Source organism: Pinus tabuliformis, chromosome Q (genome assembly GCF_031772625.1).
Source record: "Pinus tabuliformis cultivar Carrire ecotype Pingquan chromosome Q, CPIR1, whole genome shotgun sequence".
Taxonomy (NCBI): Eukaryota; Viridiplantae; Streptophyta; class Pinopsida; order Pinales; family Pinaceae; genus Pinus; species Pinus tabuliformis.
Genome location: NC_142296.1, coordinates 1,214,887,380 through 1,214,914,789, shown reverse-complemented (window position 1 = coordinate 1,214,914,789; position 27,410 = coordinate 1,214,887,380). Strand labels below are relative to the sequence as shown.

General features: G+C 34.8%; 1 pseudogene; it reads left to right on the top strand.

The window, feature by feature from the left end:
- LOC149224149 (bifunctional dTDP-4-dehydrorhamnose 3,5-epimerase/dTDP-4-dehydrorhamnose reductase pseudogene) overlaps positions 1-7,553 on the top strand; it is a 114,093-nt pseudogene extending 106,540 nt beyond the window's left edge.
- Positions 7,554-27,410: the final 19,857 nt, after the last annotated feature.

The following is a 27,410-nucleotide window of genomic DNA, read 5'->3' as shown; positions in this document are numbered from 1 at the left end:
AGGTCGGCTGGATTATATTGTGACTCCTTAGACTCCTATATATAGAAAGGAGGTTTTGTCATTTGAATCATCCAAGAATTTTTCATTTATGTAATGTAAAGGAGGTTGCCCCCTCGAAGAGGCTGAATTCTAAGGCGTTGATCTATCTTTTCTATCTTTTCTTGAGCTGGTTTCATAACAATAACTCTATAGCTACCAAATGTTAGAGGGATAAAATCTCCTTTCACTCTAAAATAGGTTTGCATATCACGATATTTGATCCCTTTCAACTCTTCGTAGATCTAGAGTTAAGATGGACGTAGGATGGTTTAATTACTGATTATTAATTTTTATTAATCATAATTATAATTATAAATATATTTACTATGTTCTTTATCTATATGTAATTTGGCCAATTCAAAATGGTTTATTGATAATTATAATTATTATTCATTATTATTTTTACTATTACTACTATTATTAACCGAGTCAAAAAGTTTACATGACATTACATTACATTACAACATCTCTACCATACTGGGTTGGAGAGCACCACTTGGCACAAAACCAACCTAAATCCATCTTACCTCTAGATCTAACAAGCTAGAGGGATCAAATCTATTTTCCCTCCAAAAGAGATTTTCATATCAATAAATTTAATCCCTCTTGGAACATGGTAGATCAGGAGTTAACATGAATCCAGGTTGTCTTAATTATTAGTCTTGATTAATTATAATTATAATTATTAATTGTATGTTTTATATTTTATTTTAATTTTAGTTTTATATAATTTGACCAAGTCAAAATGTTTTATCGATAATTATGATTTTCAACTATTTTATTTTATTTTATTTTTATTTTTATTGTATTCTAGCTAAATCAAAATGTTTACAAGACATTACAACGTCTCCACCACACTAGACTCGACAACACCTCTGGATGCAATAATTATCCATTTCCAAACTAATAATATTATTTAATAAATAAAAATAGTATTTAATTAATAAGTTATTTATTTAATTATCTCTAAACATTGTTGAAATGCTTTATATTTTTAATCTTTTCAAAATATTATGTATGATTATCACGATATTATATTGGTCCATTCTTTAAATTAGTTGAGAGTGATTTTTATTTCGATGAGAGTATTATCAATCATTCAATGATCATAATGTTCTTTTAGAATAAATATAACCATTATAATCTATAATCATTAATATTTTAATTACATTTAAGTAATTTATTATATTTACATCCTAAGATGTTCCTTTTGAGAAGAACTCCTTCCGCTACTACTCAACACAATTGATCTTTGTCGATCTTCTACTAGTCTATATAAATATTGACCGTGGCATGCTTCTAGATATTTTCTTATGTGGTAAGGTTATTTATGCTTCACGGAATGGTGTGTGTGTGGCATGGGTATCCATGCTTCATGGCATGGTTCTCACATTGTTAGATCAAATTTTACAAGTAAATTGTGCATCAAGCATATCAAAATATTCATCATATTCCCACTTTCTTGTTGCCAATTGGAGCTACACTATCACTGCTAGTGATTGTGTATAGTGTAGTTGTGGACCAAGGAAGGTGAAGTAATATTCCATTTTTTTGACTTCTTCCATAGAATATTCAATATCAATATGCTTGTTTTATAAATTACAATTTTAAGCTAACCTAAGAAAAATCATAAATTAGTGATTTCCTACATTAGAACCCCTAGTGCTGATGATCCATCATCTTGAAGAGGATAGTTCAATAAGGTGTGAAACCCTTGATCATGGCGATCCATCTTCACATTTACCTGATGTTACAATTTTGGATCCGGAAGCTATCATTCTCGACAAAAGTTTACTAAATTTAGATGATGGATGGAGATAACAAGACGAATCCCTTCAAGATGAATTAATAAGGTGACTTTGTTTCCATGCTTTAATGTTTTTTCTTTATTCATTTCATTCTCTTTGAGATTAGTATAATTCCCAAGCCTCTCAAATGTTCTAAAATTTGGAAGTTTTGGCAATCTACCTTACCTAGAATGTTTTATATTGCTTATTTTATTGCAGATAACTTTTTTCTACTTGCAAAATGTATGTTTATATTTCCTTTTTATCATGTCTCATGATTACTAGTTTTCTGAAATGCAACAATCTATGTCTAGGAGTGTTGCATTTGAAGATGGATTGTTGTGGAATTTATATCTTATAAATATTTTGTTGATTTTCTTTTAGTTCCATTAAATTTGAAGAATTTCTGAAGAAACAAAAATGTGATTTTCTTGTTTCCAAGCCAGCTCTTGGATAAGGCTATTGATATACTTATAATATGAAGGGTTTTATTGTTGGCTAAGTTCTTTTTAGGAGCATTTTTTTTTCTTTTAGATGGTTTTCAGTTTGGAGTGGATGGCGTTAGGTACCTATACTACTAGTGTAACCCCTTATTGTTATTAGTACAACCCCCTTATTACATTGTTATGCCCATGTAGTCCCCATATTGTTATTACTGTGCCCCATATAAGCCCACTATTTTTATTATTGTGCCCTTACATTATTATTGTTATGTCAGCTATGATTATATTATGACCCCTTAAACTCCTATATATAGAAACGAGGTCTTGTCATTTGTATCATCCAAGAATTTTCCATTTGTGTAATGTAAAGGAGGTTTCCCCCTTGAAGAGGTTTATTTATAAGGTGTTGATCTTTCTTTTCTATCTTTTTGTGAGCTGGTTTAAGAACATTTGGTAGCAGAGCTTTGGATTATAGGGTTTCGTTGCTACAAATAGGTCACTGTGGAATTTACACTATAACGTTTTCTCTACAATGTTTCACAAGCTAACAGAAAAACTCATTTGAGCCAAAATCATTTTGGACCTTGGGTCCAAATTTTAGATCTTGTCACCCTATATTATCATAGATATGATCTGAGGAAGTTAGGGTTTTTGCAAGCTCTAAAATTCAATCTCAAACAGGTCATCATTGAATTTTCCCTATAATTTATTTTCTACGAAGTTTCAGACTCTGAAATTAAAAACCTTTTTAGCTGCAATCGTGGTGCAGCTCGGCCTCAAATTTTAGATGTTTTTTCGTTATATTTTCAGAGATACAGTTCAATAAATTTAGGGTTTCTACAGGCTCCCGAATTACATACCAAATAGGTCACCTCGGGAAAATCATCATAACTCTCTCTCGAAGCATCTGATTCAATGTTCGTAAAAATTGACAAAAAGGAAACAGACTTTATTTTCTTGGGTATTAGTTTTAGAACCCAAGGTCAAAACAGTGACACGTGGCACATCGTACAAATTCGCTCTACTGAACTACTCCATAACTATGTCACTGTGGGAGATTAGACATAACTCTTCCTTCGGGAATCTAAGTACGATCCAACTTGTAGGGTTAGAAAGAGGCCTCATAGGGTTACTGTAGGACGCAATTTCAGAACTTGGAGATCTGAAATTAAAAAGTTACAATCGTTTCAAGATCGAGCTCCTAAAATAAAGAAAAGGCAATATGAGGAAGTGTGATGGCAAGGATCTAGTAAATTGGATACTATAGATGGACCAATATTTTGATCTAAATGAGGTGCAACTTTTACAAAAGGTACATATTGCATCTTCATATTTAGATCCAAATCAATTTTTATTGTATAAAGGTCTTTGTTCTCATAAACCAATTGTTACATGGTCAATTTTCATAGAGGAAATGATAGCAAATTATGACGATACAAAGAGAAACACCTTCTTTAGCTAATTGATAAATCTCAAAAAAAAGTGTTCAATGGTAGAGCACATTGAGGAATTTCAAAAATTGAAGGTAAGGGAAAGTGATATTCCAGAGAAGTAGAGGATTGATGTCTACATAGGGACTTTAAAGGATAACATTCAACATGAGGTTCGTCGTTGGGAACCTGATTCATTGGAGAGGGCATTCAAGTTGGAAAGAAAGGTGGAAAGAAAAATTATGGAAACAAGGAAGTCTACCCCTAACAACTATAAATATGGAAGTGTTGTTTATCCTAGCCTTCCAGAACCTACAAGGTTGACACCACAACAGTTGGAAGAGAAAAGAGAAAAAGGGCTTTGTTACAATTGTGATAAAAAATACACTAAAGGTCATAAGTGTGCTGAGAAGAAATTATTTTACATATATTATGAAGAGGAGGAAGGAAAGCATCAAGAAACATCAAAAGAAGGGGATATACACTAGGAACCAACCCTATAGAAAGAAGAAATGAATCCGACCATATCTTGTAAATAATTGGCAAGACTTACCACTCCTCAAACTCTCAAGATAGAAGGACATATCAAGAAGAAAAAGGTTCAAGAAGTGAAAGATCACATCGAGAAAGAAGAAATGAATCCGACCATATCTTGTAATGCATTGGACGAAATTACCACTCCTCATACTATCAAGATAGAAGGATGTATCAGGAAGAAAAATGTTCAAGAAGTGAAAGATCACATCGAGCATCAAGAAATGAATCCGACCATATCTTATAATGCACTGGAAGAAATTACCACTCCTAAAGCTCACAAGATAGAGGACATATCAAGAAGAAAAAGGTTCAAGCAATGAAAGATCAAATCAAGCATCAACAATAAGTTCTCCAACTTTTAAAGGATAACACCACTTTGGTGTAGAATCAAATAAAACAAGAGGCTGGTCAACATCGCAGTGAAAGAAGTTTTGATGTAGGAGATTGGGTACTTTTATGGCTACATATCAAGCAAGCTACTTATGAGAAGGAGATATTGGGAATACTACATGCACTTAAGAAATGGCAACCTTACCTAATGGGAAGGCACTTGAAGGTAAAAATTTCTCATGATAGTCTGAAATAATTTTTAGAACAAAGATTATCTTTAGAAGAATAGAAAAAATTGGTCACAAATATGTTGGGTTATCACTTTCAAATCATCTACAAAGACAGGAAGCAAAATGTTGTTGCAGATGCACTCTCAAGAAAGGATGAGGATTTGGAAACATTGTTTTGTGATATTTCTATTATCCAACCAGATTGGATAAAAGAATCAAGGGATGAATGGAAGAAGGATGAATAAGTGTGGCCACTGATTCAAAAGTTGCAGAAGGTCCCAGTTCAAACAATATTTCCAGAACTTGACAAAGAAGGAAAAATCATATTGGAACCTGGAGCAGTCACACAAACTAGAACCCGACAGCTATGAAATCGATCAATTTCATATTATCTTATAAAGTGGAAGAACTTACCCACTAAATATTCCACATGGGAGGACAAGAATTTTATACAGAAGCATCAAGAACTACTCAAGCATTGAGGACAACACTTTTTGAAGGAGAGAGGCATGTTAGGTCCCTATACTACTAGTGTAACCCCTTATCGTTATTACTACAACCCCCTTATTATATTTTTGTGCCCATGTAGTCCCCATATTGCCATTATTCTACCCCATAGAAGCCCACTATTGTTATTATTGTGTCCTTACATTATTATTGTTATGTTGGCTCTGATTATATTATGACCCATTAGACTCCTATATATAGAAAGGAGGTCTTGTCATTGTATCATCCAAGAATTTTCCATTTGTGTAATGTAAAGGAGGTTTCCAACTCAAAGAGGCTGATTTCTAAGGCGTTGATATTTATTTTCTATCTTTTTGTGAGCTAGTTTCATAACAGATCGCGAGTTTTCTCTTAGAAAATTTAGGGGATTTCCATATTTTTAGTGAACAAACCTTTTTTTGGCAAAGGTAAGGTACAATGAATGGTTTCCAAATGCATGGCGATTATTATACATGTAATTTTAATGGCTTTAATGACAATCAATATGTTTTAAGGAGCCTTCTGTATGATTTTACTTGGTTTGTGGTTCATAGTGAATGATGTGTTTTCTCTTAGAGAATTTAGGGGATTTCCTTATTTTTGCCTAATAAATCCTTTTTTTCCAAGGTAGAGTACAATATATGGTTTCCAAGTGAAAATTTGTTCAGGTGGTTGTAAAATGACTTGTGCATGTTGATCATTTTTTTTTTCTTCAGCTTTTCCTACAAAAAGTCTCATATCTGAGTCTACCTTGCCTTCAGGTAATTTCGTGTAACCATCTTGGATAATAATAACATTCAGTATTGTGCTATGCACCTTATATTTACAAGAAGCATGGTATTTTCTTGTAAATTTTGCAACTAGCTTTATTTGAATATGATTGTTCTCATCTTGAAGGAAATGGTATTGGATTTATCAAGGAAGACAAACCCAACTTCATTGGGTCCTTCTATTCGAAGACCAAAACCATGGTAATATTTTCGCCCAATCTAGGAATCTTTAGGTTTCAACATTTTTCTACCTATTTTATAAAAGGAAATTTGTTTTCTTTAATTGGTTTACTATATGAAAATGTTTCTGGAGTTATGGCCTAGATGTTTGTGTTGCATTCTATTTTATTGAATCCCATCCCATATTTATTGCAATGGTATCAAGTATGCTCAAGAGTATTTCTCATCGTCTACTTTTCTTTTATCACATTACTCATGTGCCTATTTTAAACAAATCCAGGTCAATCTTGGTCTTTTTGTTCCAGCATTTTGTATCGATGAGTACTGTTTTCTTCAATTACTTTCTTTACATGACACAATCTTTTAAGTTATTTTTTTATGGCATTGCATCAATGCAGTAGTGAGGAGAACCACGCCCTATGTGCATCAACATTTGGTATGATCAAGAGTATTATTGATGGTCTTCTCAAGAACTCCTATGCTTTTATTTCATTTTTTATGAGCTGATTTTAGACAAATTTGGGTCAACGTTGATGGAAACCATTTTCAATCAATTTTTTAGAAGAGTACAATGACACTTTGGTTAGTTATTCTACATGAAATTTCCATTTGAATTGAGTTTTTCTTTAATTGTTTTGTATTCATTCAATAGTGGCTATAACTCCTTTCCATTATTTTTTACATTGGCATCTAGTATGATTTTCTAGTTGAATACTTAGGGATTGGTCTATTTTTATTTCTCATGGTATTCTTAGGGCGTGATCCTCTACTTCTATTGTATTTTTCATGTGCCCATTTTGAACATATCTATGTCAATGTTGATATTTTATTCATATGTACACTTTTTGTATTTAAGTTAATCTTTAGTAAAGGTATACTATATAGCTGATGAACTAATTTTTGGTTTTGAATTCAGGTTGAAGATATCCTACAAAATATTGAAAATGTTTGTACTCTTAGGGTTAGGATGCCCATCTCCTTGGACATGAGTAATCCTCACAATTTCATCACAAAATTCACTCGATATGAGAAAGTGGTAACTATACCAAACAATATGATATACCTTCATGAGATGATGTTAATCATGATTGAGATGGAAGAAACGAATTGCACTGGCATATGAAACTTTTCAAACCTAGGTGTTATGAGCCATAAGGAAATCTTGTAGATATATAGAGAATATATTGATTCCGCTTTCAAGTGGACAAAATTCACTCTTGAAGAACAAGAAAAATTAGTAATTTCTCCTTGAAGTAGTAATGGACTAGATGCCCCAAAGTTGAAGAAGGAATTTCCATGGTTTCTATCACTAAAATATTAAGATCAATATTCTTTGAGCCCAACACGAAGAACAATTTTTCATTTGTTGTCGTAGATTTTTACTCGCCTTATGTAGGCAAAGCATCCATATGCTTAATTTGGGGACCATTCACAAGGTCGTCTAGCACTTTAATTTTTTTAGCTCGGAAAAGTAGCATAATATTAGGTAGGTTATTATAGATATATTATATTATTCTTCTTCTTATTTTACATTTTATTTGACCAACAGAGGGGCTGACTAGCTAAGGTATTCTAGATATATTCTACTATTTGGAATATATTCATATTTTACAATATTGTTCCTCTTGTATGAAATAAGTTCTCACATTTTTATAGAGTAATTACTCAAGCTTCGTATGTGTAAATATTATTTTATACTTGTTTTTCTCTGATAAATTTTATTTGGGCTCCAGTGAATTCTACATTAGTGGACTTTCTAGGGATTCCCTTTTGTTGGCATTATGACACAGATTTGGTGCTATGACATAGGTGTTGTCCTTGATGGCAACTCACATAGACCACAGATCACAGTTCGGGCTCATATAATGAAGAAAGAGAGGTATACGTAGGTGCCCATTGACCAAGCCGTGTGCATAGGTGGGTTCATAGACCAAAGGGCACGTATAGTGTACACGCGTACTTTCAAAAAAGGAAAGGTGTACATGTTGGAAAACTTGGTTTTGGTCTATGGTATTTGGTCCATGGTATTGTGATCCATGTTATTGGTCCAAGGTATCTTGTCCGATGTGTTGACCCCAGGTATTTGGTCCAAGGTATTGATTCTAAGTGGTTTTGGACCATGGTATTGAGTAAGGCCTAAGACTATAAAAGGAGGAGAAGATCATTAGGTAAAGGAACTCATGAATTGAATATCTAATGAAGAGAAAGATCTAGATTATATGTTATTGGGTTATGGTGCACAGCTAGATCTTAATCAAGGTTGAACCCGAGCGCTTGATGAAGGATAAGTTCTATTGATGGGTCAAGATCTTAAGGCTTGAAGAAAAGTATCTTTGTGTGGTTTTTATCTTTTATATGAATAATTGGCAAATGTCGTAATCTGTAAATATGATGATCTGGGTATAACTGATGTCTGAATAATTGTAAAGGTTAAATCATCATTTACAGATCTGTACGCAACTTCATTATAGCAAAGGCACGTATACACACTCGTTCGACATTTCAAAAGTGCGTATATGTAGGTTTGCGTTGATACAAGTGCATATGCATGCAGGTTCGTCACATTGAAGTAGAGTACACCTCATAAAATAAGCTTTAGCCACCTCTGATTGCTATTGCAGTGTTCTGGGTTCTGGCTTGGGTTCTGGTTACTATTACTATATTCTAGTTACAACATTTAGAGAAGTGATTGTTTGATTCAGTTTTTATTGGTGCAAAGGAGATTGGTTGATGCATATATATTTGATGTTTGATTGATGTTATTGTGGATCCAGTCTGAAAATTTATGAAACGTGGTCCCTGGAAGAAAAGAGAAGGTTTTTAGGTTTCTGTAGGTTAGCACCTACATACTGCTACATTAGTTAGTACAAGAGCTATGGGGTTGTAGCTCTCTTCCACGAGAAGCTGGAGGACGAGAGAAGGTTGTAGCCTTCTGTAGGTAGAAGCATGCGTACTGGCATAAGATTGTACCAGTACAAAATATTGTAAAAATAAATTTCTTAATAAAAGGAAGATAGAGACAATTGCAGGAGGTGGTTTTCACCCACATTGGGTTTCCACCTTATATCTTGTGTTCATGTGTGTGAATATATTTTTTGTTTTTACTGCTCCTGGTTATTGTCTATATGGTTCTGATGCACAGATTAAAGATCAGCATATGAAGAATTAACTAATTTATAAGTTTAATGGGTATACCTTAGTTGCCTTATATACAGTTGCATATACACGCAAGTTTCATTCACTGAAGTAGTGTATATGAATCAGAATATGGAAATGAAATATTACTGATTTGCTAATACTGATTCACCCCCGCACCCCAAGTATTATTTCCAACACCTTTCTCGTGAAAGGTACCTACATTGCCTGGAGAAAATTTTAAATTCAAATAATATCACCTTCACATTAATTTATCTCAAGTTCATAATGCAATAGCATTATTAAGTTCACTGGAATACATTAGTTCTTTTGAAGAAAATCACTCTTATTGGTTAAATTGTCTCTCAAAAACTACACATCAGTTATGTATCTGCATTATCTAAAGGGATTTTTTATTTAGGCATATGTTCTATAATTTGACTCTATCAGTCTAAATAATGGTAGGAATAATTTTACTCTAATAGTCTTAATAATGGTAGGAAGAATATTGTTAAGGAAATTGATTTGGATAAATCATATGAGTTGTGATTCTTGTGTTTTGTCCCAGTTGCTAGAGAATTTCCATCTTGCAGCTAATTATAGGTCAACATTTTGTGTTACAGAATCATGCTACCATGAAGTTGGTTTTTTAAATTACTCATAGTTCTTGGCTCCCCACAAGTCATTTATTTTTGCTTTCTTTCTGATAAGATACATATCATTCTGATTTTTGAATTGGTTGGACAAGTTAGTTGAATGAATGCCTATGGGGTGGGAAATTTGCTTTTTCATATGCTAATATAAGTATGAATATTCCATGAAAACATGGAATTTGGATTTTATTGAATAACTTACTATAGATCTTGTGCTTTTACCCCTAGCCCACTTTAAATTACATCCGATCTACTTAGCTTTCTTGATCCTTTGAAAAGGTGAGGAAAGATTGCTTAACTTATGATTGACATTAAAAGTCCATTTAGTCTATATTCTTAATCATTATGGTTTCAATCTAGTCATGATCTTATCTTATAATTATTATAGACTTTCTTCCATGAATTTTTCTTCTATTAAGTACGTCTTCTGTCCATGACTTATATGACTAGGATTAGTTAAGTTTGCACTTCTCTAGGTTGTCTCCAAATGGAAGGTCAAAAGCTAAATACAACCTAATACGCATTGCCATGTATGAAATATTCCAATAATGAGGCCACCAAATGCTAGGGTGTTTACTGTCTAGGTAATTCTTCTCTGAGATCTGGCATTAGAGTTCCACATAGTCCCATGAAGGTCAATCAACTTGTCAATTTGGGGAAGTTGAAAAGAAGTACATATTTCATCAACTATTATGTAGAACATTACTGTATCAATGAGTGAGACTATATGTTCAAGGATTCATGCTGATACATTCATTATTAGTTTTCCCTCTTTCATCACAACTCTTATTTTTTATGATAGTGTGGATTACTTGACTTCCACATATCAACAAATGTTTTATGGTATTGAAGATTAATAAATTGGGGATTTACTCAATTCTTAGCAATATAACTTTTAATAAGGTTCCTCCCCAAAGGGATTGTAGCCATCATGTAGGATAGAAGTGGCTAATATTTCAAATAACATTCTCTTTATCAACCAAATAACCAATTTGCCTAATCTACATTTGTTTCCCATAGTTAAGTATACCTCCCTCAACTAATATATTTATTGATACAACAATTTGAGTTTGAGTTCACTGGGAAACCATTTGCTAGAAAAAATGTCAGTTTCATTTCCCAGTGTACATCTAATACCAATAAAAAAATATCCTACACCTTCATATCCAATAGTATTCTAGCTACAATTTTCTACAAAATAAGAATGCAAGGTAAAATTTGAGTCTACATTTATAGCTAAAATGCTTGATTACAACTAGTCAGCATGAAAATATTAGACACTTATAATAAGGAAGTAAAAGAGGTATTAAGTGAAAAATCATGCTAAGGTTAATTAATAATATAAAGAATGGTTACCAACTTGTAAGCCAACCAAGCATAAGGAAGTAAATGAGGTATTAAGTGAAACATCATGCTAAGGTTTATTAATAATATAAATAATGGTTACCAAGTTGTAAGCCAAACAAGCAAGCAGGACAAGCTAACCAAAAGCTATACAGCACAAGCTAGTGAAATAATAAATCTTATGGGGATTCATGGTTGTAGTTATGGATGGTTGATGGCACTTTATAACAAAATCTTTTCATATCCTATCATAGATATTGTTTTCTTTGTGTTTGCCAATTTATAAGTACAATGAGAATGACTATTTCTTGTAGTTTTGGTCCTGTTAACTTGAAAAGGGTATTGAATAATTAATTATGTTGTTGTTTTATTTGATTCTTCTCAAAATAAAATGTTAAGTAATAAAAAAATCCAAAATATTACTATTTATAACTCGTATTGAACCATACATAATGTTGATCAAAGCCATTTATCTTCTGTATTGGTTATTCAGGTAAGCATGGTTCACTACATGCATGATCTGAGATAGACATTCCAATCCACCTTGCAAATTACCCTTGACCATGGCTCATTTATGCTCTTAACACTGCTCCTAAATTATATATGAAGTACAAGTTGCATGTGATTTTTTGTTCTCTAGGAACATGTTCTTTGTAACTGTAAAATGTGTTGAGTCAAATCCTATGTAGTGACCAATATGGATCAATGTTTTTCCCATGATCAATATGCATGAATGTTATATTGGATAAATAGTGAAAGTTATATTAAATGCAATTAGACCTATTATATTGACCATTTGTAATTATTTATATTACAACTTTCCTTATCCTCATCTAAATTGAAAAGCTGATAGAATCTAAATTTGTTTTGACCTTAAATTTTCATTTGATGTGAAATATAGGATTGTTCTGCTTCCAACAATATTGATACCATTGAGTGCATGTGTGGTTAAATGATTCATAAAATGACGGTAGAAGATTTATCATGTAATATCGTGTGAAGATAGGTATAAATTCAATCAATTTGTTCAATAATTAATTATGGTATCTTTTCCTAATAAAAATGGTCTCATGTTCATTTTATTCAAGTAATTGTTATTTCCTATGCCAACATGTCATGGAATATTATTTTAAGGTTTAATATTTTAAATTTTAAAACAAGGTTGAGGGAAACAAGCTTCCATTTATGTAGGCCCTGGGAAACCTATTGTAAGGTTGGTGTTTATTTCTCACTCAACATTGCTAAGTGTGGAGGCATAAATTTATGTTACAAAGGAAACAGTTCCAAAGTAGGCAACATTTGCATCAAATAACATATCACATGTCTCTTCATCTATGCTCTTCTTCCATATGCTACAGACTCACGACATTTATTTTTCAACGTCTGATCCAATTTCTAGTTATAATTATATGAACTTCACTTCAAAATGAGATTCAATATAAGATTCAACAAGAGCTTACATCTATGTTTTTTTTCTTATGTGTTGTTTATATTCTTATGTAGTTTTTTGCACATTTTTGTTAACCAAACAACCTTTCTATTATTGATTTTAGTTATCATTGTTTGATGTTTACATGCATTCATTGAAGATAAATTATATCCCTTAAATATTTGATTCACATTCTATCTTCTATTGATAATTGTTACATATAATACATATTTAAATAAGAATCACTATCCATTTATTCACTAAATGTGTAAATATTAATTTTCCCTTCTAAACCTTTTATTAATTCATCAAAATATTATAGGATACATGTTCAAAATGTGTTTTTCTTATAGTTCCACTCCTACTAGATTTGTTGGATAGAATAAGAACAAAAAAAACTTTTGACAAAATGACAAAACTTTCTCAAAACTAAAAAATGGAAATACTAATATAACTGAAAGATCCCAAGGATTAATACACAACCCATAAGCATCAATGAATAGGTGAATGGCTTAGGCCTATATTTAGAGGAACAAGGTGACCAAGCTCCATGTGAATGTACAATTGAACATATGTTGTATACCATTTTAGTTGCACCATGCACCAAATAAGTCTTCCTTGTCCCCATCAGAGTGTTTTGAAGATATGCATCATATCCCATTGGTTATGTTGCAATTCGTTCACGAAAATTATAATTTCATTGTAGTCATCAAGACTATTTTGGTTTAGGTGTTCTAGGTGTGTTGTAGCTTGTCGTAATTTTGATTCCAAGGTTTCCAAAGATGCAAGTAAAACAACAAGCACAAGTGATTATGTGGGGTTATGGGATACCGCCTCCTATATCTTAGCTTCATTCTCTAATATCCCCACTTCTACAACATCATCTCCATCATGCAATACACACTAACCTCTCTATCCTATCCCTCTTCGCACTTTACCTCTATATCTAAACATCTTCTACTCTCCTCTTATCTGTAGAGCCCAACTCCAAATGTTCCTTGTGGTTCCCTAAATTGAATTGTATGGTAGCGTCCAACACCGAATAGGAAAGAACCAAGAATGTGGACTACGCACTCCATCCATTATGCACCAGAAATAATTTTCCTAAACTTTATATCGACAGGTACCAACTACTTGGTTTCCCTAACAAAGAAGGGGTTTGTGTGTCAAGATGTTAAGATGCCTACTGTCCACCCATACTAGCATAGGTTTGACACTAGAAAACACCAAAATACAAAAGTACACCTGATAAGGCTCATCAATAGGCAAACTATATTGGTCACAATGCCACTCTCCAACTTATTAGAATTGACTTTTATCACATTTATTTACATATTTTGTTATATTTTTATTAGTGAGAAGGGTGAAGGTGATCGACTATGTCATGTGGCCTAATATGTATTAAATGTAGGAATTGGAGAAATTTTGTATTGAGTTAAGTGTAAGAACTCGAAGTTGCAAAGAGAGAAAGATTCTAGCAAATTGGGGTCCCTCCTTAACTCCTCAAATCATTTGAATATTCCTCCACTGTGTTCTGTCAGCTCGCAGTTACTAGTAGCCAAGCAAGCCAAGTCCATTGGAAACCAAGCCAGTGAGAGTTAAGAAAGAGTCATTCTTGATTTATGGAGACAAGTCTCCCTATTTTCTAAGGATATTTTGGGAGCTTTAGTTTTCTATAAATAAGAGAGCCAAGTGAATCATTAGGATTTGACTTTTTTGTTGTAGCTAAGAGGCCATTTTGAGCTAAAACAGTGTGACTGTTATTGTTATGTTGTAATTGAAATTTTGAAGATAATGAGAAATTTTGTTTTTATTCAGCACTGAGTTGACTCAGAGGGCTAAAGCTCTTAGTTTAGGGCCAAACCCTAGGGGCATAAGTTCCTCTTTTTGTGTCTGTATTCTTAGATTAAAATGATAGTTAGTTACTAAAGTTTAGATATGTTTTGTTTAGCTTAGCAAGTATTTTAGTTATTTCTTAACCTAGTATCAATTAGTTTGAAGAGGTAGATCAATGGTGTAGTAGTGATGAAAGGTACTTCAGAAAAGCTTGTGACAATGGCCTCTATGTCATCTCCCTCATCGGATCATGATTAGAGTGCCCCACTCTCACAACCCCAAAAACAAAGTTTTTCTTTTGGTAATTGCATAACTTAGAGTTCATTCTTAGCTAGATCATTGTCTATGATTTCTTCGAAGCACCTGCAATTCTTATCTTGTTTCTTTAATTTTGTTGTAGCTTAAAATGCATTCCATTTCACAGATCTGTTCTTAAGAATAGATAGATCAACTTTCTCAAATTCAATTCATCTTTTCCATGTTGACATGTCGTGATGAATAAATGAAAGTAAAAACAAGTTTTGTTGCAAGGACTATTGATCTGCGTGGAGGAACCCATATAAATATCTTTGCGTATGTCCTCTCCACCTTCTGCCAAGACATACCAGCCCATAGTCCTCTACTTTCTAGTCACCGTGAGCAAGCCACCTTAGGAAAATCAAAGCTCCTTGGAGTGTTGGGCTTAATATTAGATAATGTACAGCTTCTCTCACCATCATACATCTCTCCATCACCTTATCTTACTTTTCTTTCCCCCCTAATCCTTTCAGCTAACTTCCTATAGCAAACAAGGACATCCTACAACAGATCAAGACATCCTATAGCAGCATGTTTCACCCTGTTTTGACCAAAGATGGTAGCATAAGAGAAAGTTAGGCCCTCATCTTGGATTCCATGCCCATTAGTTCCACTTAGACCAACCTTCACTGTCATTTTCCTCCTGGAAGATCAGACATAATAGCATAGCATTTATATTTTTGAGTTTAACAATTAAAAGAAGTTTTTTATGAAAATCTAATATGAGATAGTTAGTGCATGTATTTATGAGTCCTAAACTAATAGAACAACTTTCCATTTCCAAATAGTCCTAATAGATAGAGGATAAATTACAAGGTTAGCATAGTTATTTTTTGCAAGTAATTTGTGCCATTTCCTAGTTAGATGATTTATATCATTTCATAACATTTACCATTCAGTCACTTCCATTTCCTAAATAGGCGATAATTTAATTTCCTACATTAGACATAGCTTTACATTCAATGTTAATAGTCAGACAACTTCTAGTCAATAGAATATTGGTCTAGAACCCGACTGGTCTAGTGCCCTAGTTGAGAAGTCACATGAGTAGAATGTGCATCTATTGCGTATATAACACTGTCACCTCCAAGTTTGTATGAAACCCCGTGTTGATAAAGTAAAGTGATACCCCTAGGAGTTACAACATCCTTCTTGAAATATTGAGGCTTATCATTTTTCGGTGTTGTAGTCAGTGAGGTATCTAGGTAGATGTAATTTCTACTTTTCTTTCAAAATTGCATTTAGTAGGTCGATGTTATTCTAGTTTCCTTTATGTTTTGGAATTAGTTCTAAGAAAAACATAGAAGGAAAGAAAGTATGTCATGCCTCGTAGGAGTAGACACAACTTAGAGAAATATTTTCCAAATACCACCACACCATGAGACAATCAACTTGCCCTCTTCTGCAGTGGTTTTCAGCTTCCCTCTCTGACTACAGAGGAGTTAGAGGACCCATTAGGTGAGCAAAGAGAGATATTTGAAGAGCCTATTGGTGAAGAAGATGAAGAAACCATTCCACACACTTACACCATGTCTAAAAATAGAAATGGGGCTGAAAATAGAAATTAGGTTACTTTTCCCATTAGAGAGACTGATGGAGATGCTAGGATGGAAAACATAAGCCCCTCTTCCCTTCCTCACTTCCATGGCTTAACCTCAAAAGGTTGTGATACCTTTTTGTGGGATTTTGATGTCATCTAAAGAACTTTTGATTATACCTCTGAGGAACAGAAGTTGAATTTGTTTCCATCCACCCCTAAAGATGCAACCTCGTGCTGGTTCATGGGTTTACCGGGGGACAACATTAGTACCGAGGCTCAAATGCAGCAATCCTTTAATGAAAAGTATAGTGACTACTATAGGTCCAAGGAAACCAAAGAGGAAATATTTAGAATGGCCTTGGGACATGATTAATCCTTCGAGGATTATAAAGAAAGGTTCCAATTGAACCATAAAAGGGCCAATTGCACCCTTCATCCTGAATCACAATAGTTAGTCTTTCTTAGAGGGATCAGGGGAGATATCCTAGAAACCCTAAAAATTTTGTCTGGAGGGGATACCTACCAACTATCTTATGATGATATCAAATCAGTTTTTAAAAAGTATTTTAGGCCTGCTAGAAAGAACGGTAGGGTCATTCAAGCTTTGGGAAGTTCCTCTTCCTCCAACACATTTATCTAGAGTGAAATTGGAAACATGTTGGAAGACTTTAAAAGTGAAATGTTGCATATCCTTTCTCTACAAATGGACAACATGAAGATCAAGAGGAAGCAGGAGGAAGAAGAGAGAGCCTTAACTATCTTTTGCCCTAGATTCATAAGAAGGAACCATAGAAATGAATGTCCATTGAATGTTATGGAGGTATGCTCGGTTTGTGAGGAAAACTACTCCACAGATAAATGCCTTTCTCTGCATAGATTGAAATTTGTATATCATGGAACTGAAGGTGGGGTTGAACAACTCTGTTATATCAACTGAAGGAGGCCTTAAGGACCTCAACCATACCAGAAGGGCATGGAAGGGGTGTCCTATTCATATTATTATCCCAATCAGAATGCATCCCTTCCCCCTTGATTTTATCCTTCTCATATTTCATGGTCCACACCTTCTCCTTCGTCTTGTGCACCTCAATAACCTTCCCAACCTACCAATTAGTCATTTGAGCCATATGCTCCTCCACATCCTCAGTGGAATACCCCATCATGGGGGTGGAGGCCCCCATTAAACCAATCTTCAGCCTTACTACCTCCACCTCCATCTCGACCATGGTTCCTTCATCATTCTCCACCTAAGAAACCTTAGATGCATGCGTAACCAAATCTGAACTGACCAACAAGAAGGCATGGTAGGTCTATAGTGGAGAGACATCCCACCCTCCCTATGTTGTGGAAATTCAAGAAATCAACCTTAGCTATGGAAGAGTGCTTTCAGATAACCAACATCCATCTCCACCTAAGGAGCTTGAAGAGGAAAAGGAAGAGAGTGTTCCTAAATCCAATCATCCTCCTTTTCCTAAAATATTCATCCATTCTAGTCACCACACCCCAAAAGAGACTAAACTTTAGGGAGAATTGAAAAATTGTGTGTTAAAATCCCACTCCTCCAAGCCATCAAATATTTCCCCATATACAACAATCTAATCAAAGAGAAATGCTTCAAACATTTCTGGAGGAGAAATAATGACACCCCTACGATTAATGTTATTGGACAGTTGTCTATCTTAATGCTAGGGAGAGTGATTTTCCCAAAGTATCTAGACGTTGGAAGTCTTGTGGTAGATGTGCACACTGATGGCATCATTTTCTCCCACACCTTTATTAATATTGAGGCTTCCATCAATATGATTACTAAGGAGACCATGCTCAAACTAAATCTCCAAGGATCATTGAGGAAGACAACAACAGTATTTCAACTTGCAGATAGATCCACAATATCCCCTGAGGGATTTGTTGAGGATGTGATAGTCTTTATTGATTCTTGGGAGTACCTTATTGACTTATTAGTACTCCAACCCAAGACCAAATTCAATCATTATCCTCTCATACTTGGAAGGTTGTGGATAGCGACTTCTAATTCTTACATAAGTTGCAGGGTTGGGAACATGACCATTAAGAATGGTCATTTTTCCAACAATTGGTCTTGTATCATCCCTTTCAACCATTCCTTGAGCATGACTTACCCTTATGGTTGGAAGAGGAGGAGGAAGATGAAGTATACCATATCACATCCTACCCAATCTGTATCCTAGATACTATTTTAAAAGGGGGGAAACCTGATGAAGATGACCTCATTGATCAAGTCCTCCAAAACCATTCCCCTAACACCATGCCTCTTGATGAGTTGGTGAAGAAATTTTAAGATAACCTCTAGGCTAATTTGTGCCTAGTTTGCTCAAGTCTTTCTCATATCAAAGTGGTACAACTTCATCCATCTAAAACATGAAAAATCAACCCCTCTCTCATCCCATTGGGAAGAGAAGTTGTGCAACATGCTGAGAGAGAACTTCGATGCTTTTACCTAGAGCTATAAGGAAATGAAGGGAGTGAAACCTTTGGTGTGTACTCACCACATCTACATCAAGGAAGGCTTCAAATGAGTGTTCCAATATTAAAGGAGAATGAACCCATCCCTCAAAGACATAGCCAAAGAAGAACTGCATAAGTTATTAGATGCAGGGTTCATTTACCCCATCTCAAATAGTGAGTGAGTGTATCCTCTAGTTCTTGTCCCAAAGAAGAATGGAAAATGGAGGATCTGTGTGGATTACAGAGAGTTAAACAAAGTGTTATGAAACCAGCTCACAAAAAGATAGAAAAGATAGATCAGCGCCTTAGAATTCAGCCTCTTCGAGGGAGCAACCTCCTTTACATTACACAAATCAATGATCCTTTGATGATTCAAATGACAAAACCTCCTTTCTATATATATGAATCTAAGGATTCACAATATAACCTAGCCGACCTAACAATAATACTATAAAGGCACAAAAATAACAATAGAGGGATTTTATGGGGCACAATAATAACAATATGGGGACAATAAGGGCACAACAATATTAGTAAGGTATACACCTACAATAGTAATGGAGTAATCACTAGTATTATAGGGACCTAACATGCCCCTCTCCCTCAAAAAAGTGTTGAGCTCAATGCTTGAGTAGCTCTGGATGCTTCTGTATGAAATTTTCATCCTCCCATGTGGAATCTTTAGTGGATAAGTTCTTCCACTTGAGGAGATACTCCGAAACTGATCGATTTTGTAGCTGTCGAGTTCTTGTTTCTGTGATTTCTTCCGGTTCCAATATAATTTTCCCTTCCTCGACAAGTTCTGGCAATAGTGTTTGAACTGGGAGCTTGTCGCCTATAACCTTCTTTAAACATGAAACATGGAAAACTGGGTGCACTAGAGAAGTTGTGGGAAGCTCCAATTTTTATGCCATAGTACCAATCTTTTGCAACACCTTTACGGACCATAATACTTTGGTGATAATTTATTATCATTCTTAGCTTGCTTGAGGGACATTTGTTTATATGGTCGTAGTTGTAGGAATATCCAATCACCTACATTAAAACTTCTTTCGTTGCGATGTTGATCTGCCTGTTTTTTCATTCTATTATGTGCCAACACGAGGTTATCCTGTAAGAGTTGGAGGACTTGTTGTTGATGCTCGATGTGATGTTCCACTACTTGAACCTTAGAATTTTCTCTTAGATATGATGTGATGGATGGTGGTTGATATCCATAAAGTTCCATAAATGGGGTCGTTTTTGTTGTTGTATGGAAGGAAGTGTTATACCACCATTCAGCCAGAGGCAACCATTTGACTGATTGTTTCTGTTTATCATATACAAAGAAACAAAGATATCCTTCCAAACATTTGTATACTATCTTAGTTTGCCCATCATATTGAGGATGATAATATGAGCTATGAGCTAACTGAGTATCGAGACAAGAAAATAATTCTGTCCACAAATTTCCAGTGAAAATGGGATCTCTATCACTTACAATAATCTTTGGGTTTCCATGTAGCTTTTGAATTGTTTCCATAAATGTAGTAGAAACTGTACTGGCTTTAAATGGATGTGATAATGCACAAAAGTGTGCATACTTGGTAAGTCTGTCAACTACCACCATTATGACACTCTTTCCCTCAGACTTGGGTAAACCTATGATAAAATCCACTGAAACGTCCTCCCAACGTTGGCTTGGAATGGATAAAGGTTGTAATAGACTCGAGGTATTAATTGTTTCAACTTTATTTTGTTTGCAAACCAAACATTCCACTACAAACTTTTGAATATCCGATTTAAGGCCATCCCAAAAACATTCCTTCTTAACCCTGTGGTAAGTTTTTAAAAATCCTGAGTTCCCTCCTAAGGGAGAAGTGTACAATTCCATAAGAATCTTTTGTTTGAGTTGGGAATTCTTACAGAGGTATAAGCGATCTTTGTACCATAACAAATCATTTTTCCTGCTAAATGTATTAGATGTACTAGAATCTTGTTGTAACTTTCAAATAAGTGCCCACACTTCTTCATCATTCTTCCATTCCTCCCTTGCTTTGTTTATCCAATCTAGTTGAATAATAGAAATGGCACACAACAACGGTTCCACATCCTCATCCTTTCTTGAGAGTGCATTTGCCACCACATTTTGCTTCCCCTTTTTGTAAATGATTTCAAAGTCATAAACCAACATCTTTGTCACCCACTTTTGTTGCTCTTCAGAGGATAATATTTGTTCTAAAAGGTATTTAAGGCTATCATGATCTGTTTTTAGCTTGAAGTGTCTTCCCATTAGGTAGGGTCAGCATTTCTTAAGTGCATGTAGTATTGCCAACATTTCCTTCTCATAAATAGCTTTGTGTAAAAACTTTCCCTTGATTGGATGACTTTCAAAAGTAATAGGTCTTTGATCTTTCATTAAAACAACACTAATTCCATTTCCTGAAGCATCGCATTCCACAATAAAGGTTTTTATCAAGTCCAGTGTAGCTAAGACTAGTGCTTGGCACATTTTCTCTTTAAGATGTTTGAAGGAATTTTTTGCTTCTGGAGTCCATGAAAATTCATCTCTCTTCAATAATTTTGTTAGAGGTGTTGCTATTCTCCCATAATTCTTAACAAACTTGCGATAATACCCCGTCAACTCGAGAAATCCTCGCAGATTCTTTATGGCTGTGGAGATTTTCCATTCTTTAATGGCTTTAATTTTTCTACGGTCTACCTTAACACCTTCATGTGATATAATATGTCCCAGATATTCCACCTCTTTTACTCCAAAGAAACATTCAGAGCTTTTGGCATATAATTGTTTCTCCTCCAATAGTTTGAGCACCATGTCAACATGTTCAACATGATCCTTCCAAGACCTGTTGTAGATTAGTATATCATCAAAAAGTACTAACACAAATTTTCTAAGGAAGGGTTTGAAAATGGAATTCATCAAACCTTGAGATGTATAAGGCACATTGGTAAGGCCAAAAGGCATGACTAAAAATTCATAATGACCCTCATGAGTTCTAAATGCTATTTTCGGATTGTCTTTAGTATTCATTCTGATTTGATTGTATCCTAAACGAAGATCCAACTTGGTGAAGTAAATTGATCCATGCAATTCATCTAGTAATCCATCAATGACATGAATGGGAAAGTTATCTTTAATAGTGAGCTTGTTGAGCTCCCTATAATCCAGACACATGCGCCATGATCCATCCTTATTGTGCACCAATACCACTGGAGTAGAGAAAGAACTTTGACTAGGATGAATTATACCAGCCTCTAGCATTTCTACAACCCTATGTTCAATTTCACTCTTTTGGGCATAGGGATATCTGTATGGCTTGATGTTTGGAGGAACACTTCCTGGAATCAGATGAATAGCATGATCATGATCACGAATAGGTGGGAGAGCTTTAGGAGTCTCAAATACCTTGGAATGATTGTCGAAGACTTTTGGAGATCTGGAGAAATAGATGATTCCAGTGTGGAAACAGCTAGCGAACATAATTGTGCAATTACACCTCTTTGTTCCTTTTTTAGAAGCTTTGTCATACCGTTAGAGTTGATTACCTTTCCCTGTTTCCCTAAAATACCCCTTAATTCAACTTCCTTTCCTTCTGCAAAAAATTTCATGAAAATTTCTTGAAAATTAAAAGCTATTGTACCCAAGGATTGTATCCATTGGACTCTTAGTACAACATCAACACCTCCCATTGGAATGGAAAGCATTGAGCTAGTCAATACATATTCTCCCATCGATAGCTTGATATTATGGCACTTTCTAGAGCAATTTATTGTTCCTCCATTTGCAACCATCACATGACACTCTAGTGTTAGATATAGGAAACAATTCAATTCTTTTGCTACCTTACAATGAATAAAATTGTGGGCACTTCCTGAATCAATGAACACTATTACCTTTTTCTTCTTGATCTTTCCTTCTATCTTGATGGTTTGAGGAGTGGTAATTCTAGCCAATGCATTACAAGATATGGTTGGATTCATTTCTTCTTTATCTAGGCTTTGTTCCTAGAATATATCCTCTTCTTTTGACCTTTCTTGCTCCTTTTCTTCTTCCTCTTCACAATCTATATACAATAATTTCTTCTTAGCACACTTATGACATTTAGTGTATTTTCTATCACAACTATAACAAAGCTCTTTTGCTCTTTTTTCTTCCAATTGTTGTGGTGTCAATCTTACAGGTTGTGGAAGACTAGGGGCAACATCACTTCCATCTTTATAGTTCTGAGTGGTATGCTTCCTGGTTGCCATAATTTTGCTTTCCATTTTTCTTGCTAACCTGAATGCCTTCTCTAATGAATCAGGTTCCCAAAGGCAAACATAATGTTGGATATTATCCTTTAAAGTCCTTATGAACACATCAATCCTATGCTCCTCTGGAATATTTTTTACCCTTATGTTCACTTTTTGGAACTCCTCAATGTGCTCCATTATTGAACCCTTTTGTTTGAGACTTATCAATTGGCTAAAAAAAGTGTTGCTTTTTGTATCCTCATAATGTGCTGTCAATTCTTCTGTAAAAATTGCCCAAGTGATAATTTGTTTATGAGAGCAAAGCAATTGATACCATACAAACTGATTTGGTTCCAAATATAAAGTTGCAATACATAAATTTTGTGTGCTTTTCACATTATTGAGATCGAAAAATTGCTCCATCTGTAATATCCATGTTGCGGGATCCTTGCCATCAAACATCCTCATATAGATTTTTGGAATATGGTGGGTCTTCGATCCAACATTAGAGTCTATGAAATCATGATTAACATTTCTTTTGTTCGCATCATGAGTTTCCTTTACTACCTTTTCACCATTAGTAAGTATTTCTTATAGAAAAATTGTCAAATCTGTCTTAAAATCTGCCATGCATGTCTTCAAATTTGTCTTCAAATCTATCTTCGAAACATCCATCTTAACTTCCACACCATTCATCTTAGCTTCCACGTCCTTTATCTTAGATTACAAACCATTTTTCTTGGCTTCTGTTAGCTTTTGTGAGAGTGACATTTGTTCCACTTGGTCTTGTAATTTTGATATATCATGTAGCATTTTTTTCTCTTCTTCATGAGTCATGCTAGAGCTTTCAGGTTGCTTACTAGGTGTTTGAATTTCCTTTCCTCAAGGCATCAGTTACCAATAATAATGCTCTACTGTGCCCTTTGAATTTATTCAAAATAATTTTTCAAACCAAGCTTAAGAAAAAATTTAAAAAAATCTACACCTTTTTTTTCACTTTGTAGGAGCTCGATATTGCCTTTGATGTATCTCTGTAATTTTGGATCATCCAGTTTTGAAATTACATTCTGCAGTAGCCCTCTATGTCCTCTTTCTAATGCCACCAGTCTGATCCAAATTGGATTCTCCAAGGAAGAGTTACGACAAATCTCCCACAGTGACCCGATTATAGACTAGGACAGTAGAGCAAACTTGTACAACATGCCACGTGTCCCTGTTTTGACCTTTGGCTCCGAAAAATATATACAAGAAAACATAGTCCATCCTACTTCAGTACTTTCTTACAAAATTTCAATCTAATTCTCATAGAGAAAGGTATGACGATTTTCCCCAGGTCACCTATTTGGAATGTAATTCAGGAGTCTGCAAAATGACCAACGTCCTCAGATCATATCTTCGCAAATATAGCGTGAAAAGCTCTAAAATTTGGACCTGAGGTTCAATACGATTTCATATCAAATGGGTTTTTTTTTTCTCTTCTAAAATGTGTCAGAAAAAAAGTTATAGTGAAAATTCCATGATGACCGATTTGGAGCAGCGAAACGCTAGAATCCAAACCTCTGATACCAAATGTTATGAAACCAGCTCAGAAAAAGATAGAAAAGATAGATCAAAACCTTAGAATTCAGCCTCTTCGAGGGGGCAAACATATTTACATTACACAAATGAATGATTCTTTAATGATTCAAATGACAAAAACTCCTTTCTATATATAGGAGTCTAAGGATTCACAATATAACCCAGCCGACCTAACAATAATAATATAAAGGCACAAAAATAACAATAGAATGATTGTATGGGGAACAATAATAACAATATGGGGATAATAGGGGCACAAAAATATTAATAAAGGATACACCTACAATAGTAATGGGGTAATCACTAGTATTATAGGGACCTAACACAAAGCCACTAAAAGGGACCATATCCCTCTCCCTTTCAATTGTCATGTCTTGGATGGTCTTGGAGGGAAGAAATTCTCTCTCCTTGATGGATTCAGTGGTTACAATCAGATCCATATCAGCCCAGAGGACAAAGATAAAACCAAATTTACCCTATCCATGGGGTACCTTCTCTTATAGGGTGCTTCCTTTTCGATTACATAATGCCCCTGCCACTTTCCAAAGGGCACTTATGAGCATCGTTGTTGAGCTAGTCCATGACTCTGTAGAAATCTATAAGGATGGTTTCACTCACTATGGGTGTGATTTCTTGGAAGCTCTCTCTAACTTATATCTAAATTAATTGAAATGAACCTATCCCTTAGTCCTAATAAGTGTTATTTCTTTATGAATGTAAGGACTATCCTAGGTCACTCAATATCCCATGAAGGACTACAATTAGACGCAAATAAAATTGCTATCATAAATAGGGTCCCTAATCCTCAAAAGCAGAGGGAAGTAAATATTGTATTGGTCTTATCTAGATATTATAGGACATTTATGAAATACTTTAGCAAAGTAACCTCAGCATTCTTTGGACTGCTGACCAAGGACTCTGAGTTTTTCTAGTCAGAAAGTTGCCAAGTGGCCCTAGAAATCTTGAAGGACATGTTGACTATTGCACCCATACTCAGAGGCCCAAATTGGGCTCTTCCTTTCCACATCCATGTTGATGTATCTAAAAAATATATAGGAGCACCTCTAGGCTAAAGACATGACAAGTTTCCTTATTCCATTTACTTCAATAGCAAAAACATGTCCAAGGCTGAATTAAACTACATTGTGACTGAAAACGAACACCTAGCTATTGTCCACTCCCTGATCAAATTTAGACACTACATCACAAGTTATCAAACCTTTGTGCATACTGACCATGCTTCCATTAAATACTTAATGAAAAATCAAATGTGAATGCTAGAATTATTAGATGGTTGTTTTTATTATAGCACTTTGATTAACTATCATTGATAAGCTAGGTAGAGAAAATGTAGTTGTAGATTTTTTGTCTAGACTTGATTTGCCTATAGGTGAGGAAGGAATGGATGATGATCAACTGCCAGATGGTAATTTATTTGTTATTTCAGTTCTATCCCCATGGATTGATGACATATACAACTACCTAGTTTCTGAACAATTCCCTCCAAATATGTCATCTAATAAAAAGAGAAAAATTGTAAGGAATAGCACCTCATTCACATGGATTGGGGGAAATCTATTCAAGCTAGTACCAGATAAAATTTTGAGGATATGTATCAGGGATGAGAAAGTATTTGACATCCTTCTAGCCTCTCATGATGGGCCTTTGGGGAGGTCACACTGTAGCCAAGAGGACAACTTTCAAGGTACTGCAAGATGTCCCCTATTGGCCCACTCTCCACCAAGATGAAAGAAGATACACCAGTCTATGTGATCAATGCCATAAAATGGGGAAACCTACTCCGGAGGATGAAATTCCCTTATAACCTTAGGTGGCTCTAGAGCCATTTGAAAAGTGGGGAATGGGTTTCATTGAACCCATTAATCCACCATAAGGGAAGAAAATGTACATAATTTTATGCACTGGTTATTTGACAAAGTGGGCTAAGACCAAAGCTCTAAAGGTAGAAATAGAGGAGAAAGTGGTTTACTTCTAAAGGGAGAATGTATTTTACAAGTTTTGGTACCCTAGAGCAATAGTCACTGATCAGGGAGCTCAACTCACATCACATATGATCGAAAATTTGTGGAGGCAACATAACATAAAACAAAGGAAGTCAATTGCCTTTGATCCTCAGTCCAATGGAGAAGTAAAGGTCACTAGTAGAGCATTGGAAGGCATCCTCACCAAGGTTGTTAGAAGTAGTAGAAAAGATTGGGCTGACAGACTAGTGGAGGCCACTTGGGCCTATAATACAACCTAGAGGACAACCACTGGCTTAACCCCTAATGACTTGGTCTATGGAAAGAAGGCTCTACTCCCCATTAAGTTTGAGTACAACAATTTGAGAATGCCAACATAGTTGGAGTTGGATGTTGCAAAGGCACATCAGGAGAGGTTGCTCCAGCTCAATGGTTTGGATGAATACAAGATGCAGGACCTCCAACACACTGAATTTATTCAAGTAGAGAGGAAGGTTTAGCATGACAAGAACATCAAGAACCAAGTTTTTCAAGAAGGGGATTGGGCTCTTCTATATGACTCCAGGTTCAAGGGATTCAAAGGAAAATTGATGACTAGGTGGCTGGACCCATATCTGATAGAGAAGTGCCATGAGAATGGGGTTGTTCAAATTAGGACCATTGATGA